We start from the raw sequence: 12,051 nt of genomic DNA, 5'->3' as shown, positions 1-12,051 counted from the left end.
AGGATGGATTCAAGATTCTGGCGGGAAACCCCGGGCAAGCCGCACCATGGCAGGGAGCGGAGGTTGGTTAGATTGCTCGGAGTCCTCGCTGGAGCATGAGCTGCTGAGCGTTCCGCAGGAGTAGCAGTCATGTTTATTCACTTGTTCATTCTGTCCTTCGTCATTCAGCAAGCTTTCCCCTGGGGACAGCTTCAGGGCCAGCACTGCGCTGGGGAAATGCCTTGGTCCTGGGCCATAAGTACGTATGGACATACACTCACCCCATTAAAGGCTGCAGGAATTCTGACTTTGAGCTTTTAATCTGGTCATGGAAGATAAGTAGGAGTTTACTGGATGAGGCTGAAGGGCTGAAAGTGTGTGCCCACATGCGTCCCTGTGAGGACAGCCGCGGGGAGAGCCACGCCGTCTGTACCCCGCCCCTGCTCTCGGGGTCCTGGGCAGCGCCCCACACTAGGTGCCCCTGTGGAGAGAGCTCGCAGAAATATTCCAGGTACACTGAGGGAGGGGCATGCTTTGAGTTAGTAACACATGTTTAGCATAAAACCTTACTAATTCACTGCTAACAATGACTCAGTTCAGCTCTTTGGAGCCAGAAAAGCCCCAGGCGAGCTCTCCTTCAGAACTGGCATCTGCTCAAGTGAAAGAATTGCTTCTCTAAAAAAGAAAACACACGTGAAGCACGGGAGGGAGACCGGTGCTCCCCAACGCCCCTGTCAGGCTGCAATTCCCAAGGAAGGGCGGGGGTCCTGGGATTACATTGGCCGATAAAATCTTGTCCATGGTGGAATTGGCTATGCCAAACTTGAGCGATTTAGCCACTACACAGACGGAATAGGAAACACACATTTTCTGTAGCAGCAGGCCACAGGGTTTTTGTTGGTTTTTGTCAAACACACCTTAAACGCTTCACCTTTTGAAAACGTATGGAACAGAAACCTTTATATTCTGTGTGAACCTCACCTTCCCAGTACATGGAGGCCAGCTCCAGAAGTCCAAAAACCTAGGTCAACTTTGGGCAGAAATCTTGGTTCAGAGCAGGAAGATTATGAGAATTTACATCCTTCTATCTAGGCCAAAGGCTCTTGTGGGGTTGATGTTGATTTGTCTGGCTCAGAGAGCAGAGCCTCCAATATAATATAAAATAGGTAATATAATAAAAATACTTCATAAATCAGAAACTCTGTCGGACGAGGTCTATGCTCTGTCAACTCTGAAATAAACATGCAGGAACCCTCGCTGACTTCATTTCCTCTTGGTGTCTTCATCCGTGTGCTGCCGGAGTGAGTCTGTCCTCCGTTTGTTTTCGTTAATTCCCCCGGTCCATCCCACACCAGGTTAGTCCCAATGCAATTCCGAATGAACCTTGCCTGGGCCTGCGAGGTGGCATGGAGGGATGTGTTTTTCTTCCGTCTCCTGGTGGAGTGGAGGGGACAGGGCTGAGCTGCAGACGGCACAACTAGTGATCAAGCACATATCAATCACCCTGACGCAGAAAGTCCTCGTTCTCACAATGGCATTTTACTTAGCCAATCTGGTGAACTTTTCCCTTGGAAAATGGTGTAGGGCATAATAGACAGTTATCTGTGAATAAGGGATACCTAGCATGTCAAGACTTCAGGGTCACCAACTTGCCATTTGGCATGAGCACGATAAGACCCAGTAAGGAAAGCAATTTGCTCAGAGTCACTGAGTTGGAAGGGTGATGGCGTCTGGACTCCCTCGCTGGAATGATAATCTTGAGAACAGCTACCCCAGTCACCCAGGCACTGTCGAAGCCCCTTTTTTACAATGCAGGCTTTGCTTCCTCAAGGCCCTCTGCTCCCCAGCACAGCACAGTGATGCCTTTGTTTCATAGTCCTCCTGGTCAGAACCTCTCTTTACATTGATTTCAAATCTGCCCCAGTCTTTGGCTGCCAATCCCTGGTTCTAATTCTGGTGCCCAAACTGAAATAGAATGAGTACATTCTTTTTTCCATGTGATGGCTCTTCAAGAATCCCAAGGCTTCTAGAATATTCTCCCAAGTTTTTACTATCCCAGATTAACCACATTTCTTTGGTCTCAGAATTCCCAGATACTTCTCCTAACCTTTCTTCCTCTGGTGTGCTGGATGTCGTCAGTCATTATTTGTAAAACATCTATCTGGAACGGACCACAATGGTCATGGTGATTTGACCAGTATTGTACCATCTGCCTCATGTTGTGTGTACTCATCGAACTTATGCCTTCTTGGGTCCCCCTTTGTTTGTTGGTTTTGTAAACATAAACCATTATTTGTATGTACTTATTCAACTATCTATTTTTTGACATTCTCAGTCCTAAAAGGATTTAAGGTGACTGCTAAAAATATAATATGGTCATATATAAAACTATTAGCTAAGAAGCTAACAAAGGGATAGCATGAACAGGGAAATTAGAGAGACCCAAAAGTCATATTGGCAGGTAAAATACATTCCAGGAGATCCTGTAACCCAGCCGGAGATAGGCCACATATTTGGCTTTAAGTTTCCTAGCAACAAGTGGAAAGATGGTAACATAATCATCTAGGTGTCAGAGTGCACATAAAGGAAACTCAAGTCAGTGACTCGGGACAATCATAGCTATTCCTGGTGCTGAGGCTTAAGACAAATATTTTTCATTGACCCTGTTAGAGGGACTATATGATATAACCCTTAACAACATTCCTCGTGCAAACACAGAACATTTCCTGAGGCTCTGGTTGCTTACATGTCCCTGAACTGCTGCTGATCTTCTGACATATCCCCACATAATGCATTTTGGCAATTGATTTTTTAAATCACATTTTTATCCCTGCTACGTTTCAATGTGTAGTTTGAGGACTTCTTACTTAAAAAGGAAGATGATGAAACATGGGAACATCTACAGGACACCAATGTCCTATAGAGTGCCTCTTGATTTTCAAAGTTCTATGATTTTCAACTTTTTTATTAGTGGATTGCATCCTTGTAATATATTTCCAAGATCTTGTTGCTGTTATTTATTATTATTATCATTTTTATTATTATTTTAAATGAAACCTGTTTTGAGGTTAGGGACACTTGCAGGACTCTTTCTGTTCTGATGTTTTAGCTCAGGAAGGGTGTAGCTGATAGCCTGGGATTGTGCTGGGCGTTTGTCCCTCCAAGGTATAGAATGACTTTCACTCTCCCGAAGTCTTGGATTCCAGATGTCTTCATCCGAGTGCAAGGAGGGGGCAAGAAAGGGGCTGTTTCAGTGCCTCAGGCTGATAGGCCAAGATGTTAAGGGAGAGAGAACCGTCCCTTCTTCTGGTCAGCAATGATTCAGATATTCTTCTGATCAGTAATAAGAACACAGTAGCTCTGCTCCTATGGTCTAATCAAATGCTACTCAAATGCGTATCACAGTGAGCTCAGTCTTTCTACCTTTTAGCCTTCCATGGAATTGAAGTCAATGGAACTGACAGCCTTCCATGACCTCCTTTCCTCCCCAACTTCCTCCAGCGGAACTCCATGCCTTGCAGTCATGTCTCCGTCATCTAACCTATTGACACCTGTGAGCACTGCTTGTGACCAGCCCATTCAGAGCAGGAGTTTTGCTCTTGAGTTTGGAAATGCTTCTCTTTGTCATTCCAGCACCTGATTGCTTTGCTTTGTTTGCTTTTAATTTCCTCCATTTCTATTTGCATCTGCATGGGTCAGATGAAACACTGCCTTCCTTCTTAATGTTAATACATGCACTCAAGGAGGCATTTGCGTCCTCAGGCAAACTACAGCAGTTGATTTCATGAATTCAACTTTATCAATGTATTTCTAGAAATTTTGCAGTCTCTGCAGTTCTCTGAATGCTTCAAACATTGTTAATTTAGTGTAGGTTTGTAAATTTGTACAAAGAGGGTACAGTTCCAGAAGTATGCTAGGGGAAGAGAGAGAGATTTAGAGAGAGAGGTTTATAGAGAGAAAGAGATAACTTTATTTCTCGATTTTTGCCCCAATATGGTAAAGAAGTTAACATAAAGACTTAACATAAAGGTAACATAACTTTCGAGTCCCGGACTTGGGAAATGCCCCTCCAAACAAATTCCCCAGTTTTCTAATAAAAATGACCAAGACTTTAAATTCCGTGTTGTAGATAAAGACATATAGGGACACATTATTCAGGCAATTTTCCCAGCTCAGGGTGAGGGAAACAAAAATTCCAGTAGTACTGGGTCTGGTCTGGGAAGTGGAATCAGATTCAATTTCCTCTCTTGAACTGGGTCATTACAACTCCCAACTTGCAACAATAAACAGGGATAGCTTCTATTTTGTTTTCATTTAGTGATGACTCTAACTGAGAGTAAGAGGAGAGGAGAAAGGGATTATGTGCTCTGGGAGAATGAGCTGGAGATTTTGCCCCATGTGTGGGAGAAGCCCACTTAGGGTGAATCCCCAGGCCCAGAAGGACCCTATGTCTGGCAGCTTCTCAGATCTGTTTTCCTGCTTGGAGAATGCTGTGCTTTGACCCCGAACCAAGACACAAATGCTAGCAGAAAGTTTAGGGGCATCAACCACCTAAAATGCTATGCATGTGCTGAACCCACAAACACTAGTATTTCTGGAGTAGTAAACACATCACTCATGTAGTGTCTTGCTAAATTATCACGTGGCTGCATAATGTCAGGATTACTAAGTAACAGTAGCATGGCCCCCACTTTCCAGATGATAAAACTGAGGTCTGATGAGCATAAGGAGCATTTGCAACAAGGGCCTTGAACCAGGTACCCGAGACCCACATGGTGTCATTTGCTTATAGACTCACCTTTGACTGCTAGTCTCCTCACTCCAGGACCAGCTGGACCACCTGACACCAAAAGTGGCCCATGTCATTTCCCCTTCTTGGTATATGGCAGACCCTCCATTGTGGGTGCAGTTAGAAACATCGGGGCTCCCAGAACTGGCCACTGCAGCTTCAGAGGATGAGGTCTGTGACTCCTGGTAGCTGTTCACCTGGAGAAATGGGGAAGAGCAGGAATTTTTAAGAAGATGACATGTTCTTTGTTATTGTTGGCACTTATGGTGCTGAACACATTTCAGCTGAGTAAGCACAAGTGACTGGATTCTAAGAGCACCATAGACTTCATCTCACACTGTGGAGAATTGTTAAGGATTATTGAGTGTTCTCTTCATGGCCCCTTAAGTTCTCTGAAATAAATCTCTGTCCTTGGCAAACACACTGAGGGCTTTTCAGTCTCCATGCCCCATTGAAATGTCAAAGTATGACAGGAAGGCATGGCTTCTCTCTTGCTTGGGAGGCTTGATAGAGCAAACCAATGATGTATGTAAACCAGCTGGAGGCTTCGCCAGGACTTCTGTGAAAATATGTAGATTTCCACCAAGTATTGCCTTTATATGTTAGTGTGCAGGTCTAAGCACCTAACAGATGTGTGGAGCCCTTGGATGCCCCCAAATAGTAGGCTGAGTTTAAGGACTCCTCTCTGTGTGAAAGGACCACCCAAAACTCCTCTTCCCAGGGAGCTCAGTTGCCCAGGGCAGCTTTGCAGGAGGTGATCTGGTCTGGGGACAACACTTTGACCTTTAGAGCTCAGCAACACCTTGATGGAAATTTAACCAGATCTTTCCAATTGCTGTTTTATAGATGACAGAAGTTGAGACCTGGAACGCATTTCTCTCTGAGGATCCAGAATGTGGGATCAAAGGGGAAGGCATCCAGATGAGGAAGGGCCGCTTCAAATGGGTGTCATGCCAGGGAGGTGAGCACAGAAGGCAAATGACAAGAGTGGTGATCTCTGAGTGGGGTGGTGACATCAGAATGCCCATGGATGTGTCCATGGGAACCAAGAGCTGAGTGAGCAAAGAGCCACCCTGTTTGTGATGACTAAGAGGGGAGACATCTGAGAGAGAATGAGGACAGCATCTATTGTGCTTGGTTAAGATCTGAGCCAGAGTGGATAGGAGATGAAGGCCTAGCATCTGGTGGAACAAGCGGCATCTGGAGAGGGGGACATGCTGTGTGCCTAGGCTTAAGGAAGTGTTTCTCAACCAATGGTGACTTGGTGCCCCAGGGACATTTGGCAATGTTAGTTTAGGTTATCATAACTGGGGTGGGGGTGTTACTGGTGTTCCTGGGAAGTGGCCAGGGACATTCTTAAACACCCCACAGTGTTTAGGACTCCCAACAACAATAAACCAGACCAGAATGTTAATAGCACAGAGATTAAAAAACCATGTTTAAGAGTTTGTGAATGTTTAAAGCCATACCTAATGCCAGCTTTTACTTGTGCCTATCAACTCTACCACCTTGATTTGAGATTAATTCTCTCATGCTCTACAGAGAAATTTCCCAGCTTATACAACAATGTCATGGCACAAGAGGACAATGGTCTAGAAGTGTACAAGTGCATTCTACCATAGTTTAGGCTCCGGCTCTTCCTCCCAAGTTGGAGGCAAGCTCTTCCTCCTTGGCACTCCCTAGGGATCTTATCTGTCCTTCTAGAGATTTTGAAACTTTATCTCATCTTAGCCTGATTAATTCACCTCCCACCCTTTGTGGCAGCCAGCTGACTGTCTTCTCCCTAGAAAATACCTAACAAATGTTTGCAATCTTCGCGAGGCCACTGAGGCAGAATTGAAGCTGAATTTCCAGGCATTCATTACGTGTTTATTTGGTTTGGGAAGAGTGGTCATATGTACTTTCTGAGGCTGTCTCCACTGGAAGAACTCATGGGAAGAGGACCAGAGCCCCACTAATAATAGTCTTATCATGTTACTTATTTGCCTCCTTGGATTCCAGCAATTTCTCACTTTTATGGCCTTGAGGCTCCATTGGAGACAGAAAATGGCATACTCTTCACTCACCCGGTCTCTTGTCTGCTGCCCACATACCAAAGGTGTGTGCTTCCTGTGCACTCACTAAGTGACTCTCAATAAATGAATCTCTCCAACACTGTCCTAAGTGACCTTGTGAGGTGTGAAGAGTAAGAAACCATCCCTTTCTTGACAAGTTCTCACTTAAGTGAAGAGGACAGATGGGCCCATAAATCATCATGATAGATGGACCGAAGGCCTTCGTAGAAGGCATATACTGTGTCTGGGAGGACAGAGTGAAAGAAGACTCACTGGCCCTGGTGGGAAGGGAGGGGACAGCGAGAGGGGGCGGGCCACATCTTAACTGGCCTTCAGTGAGGCACAGGTGCTCAGGTGGAATGGCATGCTTAAGAGGGGCTTCTTTTTTCACTTAGCAAAGTAAGTGGCCAAAAAAAGAAGCTGTGGCATCCACATTGCAGCCCAGGCAACCCAGCCATTTCTTCCCATGGCTTTGACATGAGGGACAGGCCACCAATCTGGAAAGTGAAAGCAATGGATGAATATCCAACTCCTTGAACCACAAGATCTTCTGGAATTTGAACATGACTCAGCTGCCTCGTTATCTACCCCTTTGCTCTCTCCCAGATCTCAGCCATCTCTTTCTAATTCCTGGTTATGGCAGAATGTTCTTGTTTCTTTGGGCCATCATGCACTGTGTCCTTTCCTAGTCTGAAAAACATCCTCTATGGGTGATTCTTCTAGTTGCGAAAGTCTCATCTATCTTCAGTTGTGATGTCAAAGGCCACTTTGTCTTTGAAGCATTTCCACTGTGCCCAGGTAGAAACCGTTGCTTTTGTCATAGGTCTTCCTATTGGGGTTTTGTATCACATGCGTGCTTAGGACGTTTGAATTTATCTATCATGTGCTCCTTGAGGCCATGTGTGATATATTTTTTAGAGTTTATGTCTTTATTTTGAGAGAAAGAGCACACATGTGCACACACGTACACATGAGTGGGAGGGGGCAGAGAGAGAGAAGAGGAAGAGAGAATCCCAAGCAGGCTCCACACTGATAGTGCACAGCCTGATGGGGGGCTCCATCCCACCAGCCATGAGATCATGACCTGAGCCAAAATCGAGTCAGATGCTTAACCAGCGGAGCCACCCAGGCACCCCACTATGCATATTTTTAACATACATTAGTATATTTATACCACCCGCTCTACCCAGTGTCAACTTCAATGAATATGTAGCAGGTGCTAAATAAATGTTTGCTATTGACAAAGATGATAAGTAGTATGAAAGTTTCATTATATTTTCAGGAATAAATGGGTACCTACAGAAGGACTCATGGGCTTCAAAGAAATATTGACTCTTTTCAAACTCCACCAGTGTTCACCTCTGCTGGTGTTCCTAAATACATAGACTACCATGGTGCAGAGGGGATATTAAAGTTCAAAGAGACACAGAAATCAGGTTGAAGATGGTAAGTGATCAGACACTTAAGGGAATAAGAGCATTTCCTCATTTTTGGACTGGAGTAGAAATGTCTGTAATCCAGATACTTAAAACTTGCCTGGGTGAATAGGTGGGGGAGGTTTCACAGACCAGCCTGGAGCAGGGCCCTTGGGGATGAACTTGTTGTGATCATAAAGGTCACATCCAACCCCAGAGCTTCGGATTCCATGATAGCACATCTGCTTTTGATTGCAGGGGTTCTGAGCACTGCGCTTAGGGCAGAACGCCATCTGAAGGAGGAAATACTAAGCCTGTCTGCAGGTCTGGATGTTCCCACAATGGGAGACCAGCTAAGCCCTGTGGCCACAGGAAAGACACTGGAGCTTTGTCTCTGTGGCGCCACACATGTAGAATGTTGCAGCCCACACTGGCCTCTCTGAACAAATGAAATGGAGCATGTGGGATGCGAAGCCCGGGAAAGTGGTCCCAACAGGAGCTGGAGATGACAGTTTTAAACATAGAACAACATGGTAGGTAGTTAAGAGGAATGGTTCGGAATCACAAGCAGGTAACATAGATGATGCCACTAGCTGGCCCTTGGGTGACTTCAGGCGCTTTCTGATGCCTTGTTTGTAAAAAGAGGACTTACTGAGATGCTGCATGCAAAGCATTTAGGGCTGTGGCTAGGATTTACCGGTCAATCACATTTGGCTATGATATTATAATTTATTTTTGGTTTGTTCCATCTGGGAAGGCGAAGTGACTCTACATCTTTGAAATGTGAAGGAGGGAAAGAAACCCCACCCCCTGAGTATTGTTTAGAATAGTAGAAGACTTACTCCAGCGCAACACCGGCTCCCTGCAGGGCGCAGATGTGAGGGGCCCGCTCCACCAGCAAGTGCACTTGCTACCCAGCAAGAGCCAGCCAGGGCCACCGCGTCCTGTGAGCGGAGCCGGCCAAAGCTGCAAAAACACATGTGGCGGAACCGACACAAGGCGGCGGTGCCCGGCCCCCGGGAGGTCCCCAGGCTGCATGGGACACAGATTCCTCGGAACGCCGCAGAGGCCAGGGCTATGTAAACAGGAGATCAAAACAACAGCCTCGCTGGCCCTTCAGTGTGATAAATGTCCGCCCTCGAATTGCAACAGCAGTCAGACCACCACCATCTTTTCGTAGTCTGAGTTTTAAGAGGACCCAGGAGGAAAACTCACCAGTGTGGGGTTAGGGAGATCCTTTTAGCTGGCTTGTCTCCCTCGTGGCTGGATCCACCTTCTAGAGGCAGACAGCCCCCTGCATTTTCAAAGCCCAGCCTGCCTGCATGACCCCTCGCAAGCAAGGGGGCCGAGGAGCAGGCTGTTTCAAGGCTTTCACCATTCAAAGCCAGCTCAGGGACCCTTCCCCCACAGCGTGGGAACAAAGGGCTCGCCTAGCACAAATTATGCCCATCATTCCAGGACCACCGAAGACCATGTCTGTGAGCTTGGGAAAGGGGAATTTAATGGGAAGGGGAACACTGAGGCCAGGTGTGCTCGGGGTCATAAAACCCAGCAAGTTTCAGCGGCTCTTCCTTCCAATGCTTGCTACCTGTCTCTGCTTCGGTGAGACCAAAGCCCGTTTGCCTTTGCCTTTACTGGTAAGCTACTTGCTGCCTTATCTTGGACATCTTTTCTTAAAAGCAAGAAAATATGAAGAGAAAACATTTCCTGTTAAATGTCCCAATACATATAGTTGCTGTAGGTTCTGCTTTAGAGTGAAACTGATGGGTTATGACTCAAGCAATCCCCCTGGGCAGACAAACAGGCAGATGGACCAATCAGTTGGTAATCTATGGGGTGAAAAGATCTTTGAGGTAACTGAAACAGTTCTCTCAGATCTAACCATCTTCTATTTCTTTATGAGGACTGCCAGTGTTATCAGCTATTTTTGACCATTTATTATTCTGTCTTTTCTGTCCGAAGTGCCAAATTAATGTTCAAGCCTCTGTTCATGTTTGTTATTTCATTTAGGAAGAAGTATTAGCGGTAGAGTCGTTCATCAGGGAATGTTTGACTTGCTTTGTTTTTGTTGTCTGGCCTCTATGTTGCAGTGTTTGGGGCCAGAGGTTATTATTCCAACAGCATGCCCCAGATAAAGTGCTCAGACTGGCTCCAATAAGTATCCAAGAGGAGAGGGCTGAGGATAATCCTGGGAGCCCAGTGTGGGTCAAATTGAGTGTCATGGGTTCAAACTTGTATGGGAAGATCTCAGAGATGTGTTTACACGTGCATGTGTGTATGTGTATGTGCATGAGTGTGTCTATATGGATACATGTGCACGTGTGTGTATGTGTATTGTGTGTGGCAGGATTGGGGACAACGATGATGAAGAGGATGATGATGATGAAGCTGGTCACTAGGTTTTCATGATGGCATTCAAACCTTTGTTCAGGTGCTCATCTGTGGTCTATTTGAAGCATTTGCTTCAGCTACCCAGCAATGGCTCCATGAGTTATAATAAATTTCGGCACTGTTAGCTGCAGGAATCTTGGCAAGGTAGCTGCTTTGGAGGGTCCAAGGTCCCAGAGGCCTTTCTTCCTGTTCTTGGTTTTTCTGTGGTGACTAATCAGGAAGTACTGTGGACTGGAATGCATGGCACAAGGTTTGACATTGAGGCCTGAGTCAAAGGCAAACTCAGAATCTCAGCTGGGAAAGGGTTTGGTGAATACTGGCCCCATGTTGACCATTTCCATTGGGTACATTTTGGACAAGTATTCCTTTCTGCACTCAGCTTTCCCATCTGTTAGCTCTCAAACACCTGTTTCTCAGGGTGTGATTTTAATAAACTAAATAAACAAGAGACAGCTTTTTAAAAAGTAATAAACACTCTCCTGTATTGGAATTTGTCGAGGGTAAAAAAAAAAACACACGCACAGGAACCAATCCATTTCTAAAGACATCCATGAAGGAGTGAACTTTGGGCATTTGGAAATTATGTCACATGACACCACCATCAGTCCTGAATGTTTTTACTTTATATCTACTCTGTGCTCTGTCTAGTGCATGATGGATACAGATATGAAGGCGGATCCTCATTCCTCGGCTCCGAGATTTTATGGTTTTGATGAGCAACCTGACAACGTCTTAGTCTTAGTGTCCCAGAAATCAGAGGACTCATGGGCTTGTCACTGTGTTAGGGAATTATTATGGGCTGAATTGTATCCCCCCCGATTCCTATGTTGAAGTCCCAGTACCTCTGAATATGACTATACTTGGAGATAGGGTATTTATGGTGAAACAGGCTCTAATATAATACGACTGATGTCTTTATAAGAAGAAATAAGAACACAGATACATGCAGAGGGAAGACCACGTGAGGACATGGGAAGTAGACAGCCATCTACAACCCAGAGCAAGAAGCCTCGGAGGGGGTCCAACCTTACAGACACCTGGATCACAGACTTCCCCCTCTAGCACTGGGAGAAATAAATTTCTGCTGTTTAAACCTCCCTGGGGTGTGGTACTTTGTTCCGGCAAGCTTAGTGAATGAATACAGAAGTGCAATCCCAGGCAGCAGGAGCGAGCATGGAAGGAGTGAGAACATACAAGAACAAGGGCGCTACCTCAGTGTGGCCACAGCTGCGTGCAACAGGTGGTTCCGTTGTATGGGTCCCTTTCTCAGAGAAATTTTACGTGGGGCCATGGTCCACTGAGAGGTACAGGATAAAAAGGGACAATAAATTATCAAATTGTGATCTCCCACTGTTCAGTTTTGCTCCACGGGACGTTGGCTCCCCTGTACTTCAGGTGGCATATTCACGGGCACTGAGCAGGA

The sequence above is a fragment of the Suricata suricatta genome, chromosome 2 (genome assembly GCF_006229205.1).
Source record: "Suricata suricatta isolate VVHF042 chromosome 2, meerkat_22Aug2017_6uvM2_HiC, whole genome shotgun sequence".
NCBI classification, from domain to species: Eukaryota; Metazoa; Chordata; class Mammalia; order Carnivora; family Herpestidae; genus Suricata; species Suricata suricatta.
The sequence above is the reverse complement of the archived record's forward strand: the minus strand, read 5'-3'. Positions refer to the sequence as shown.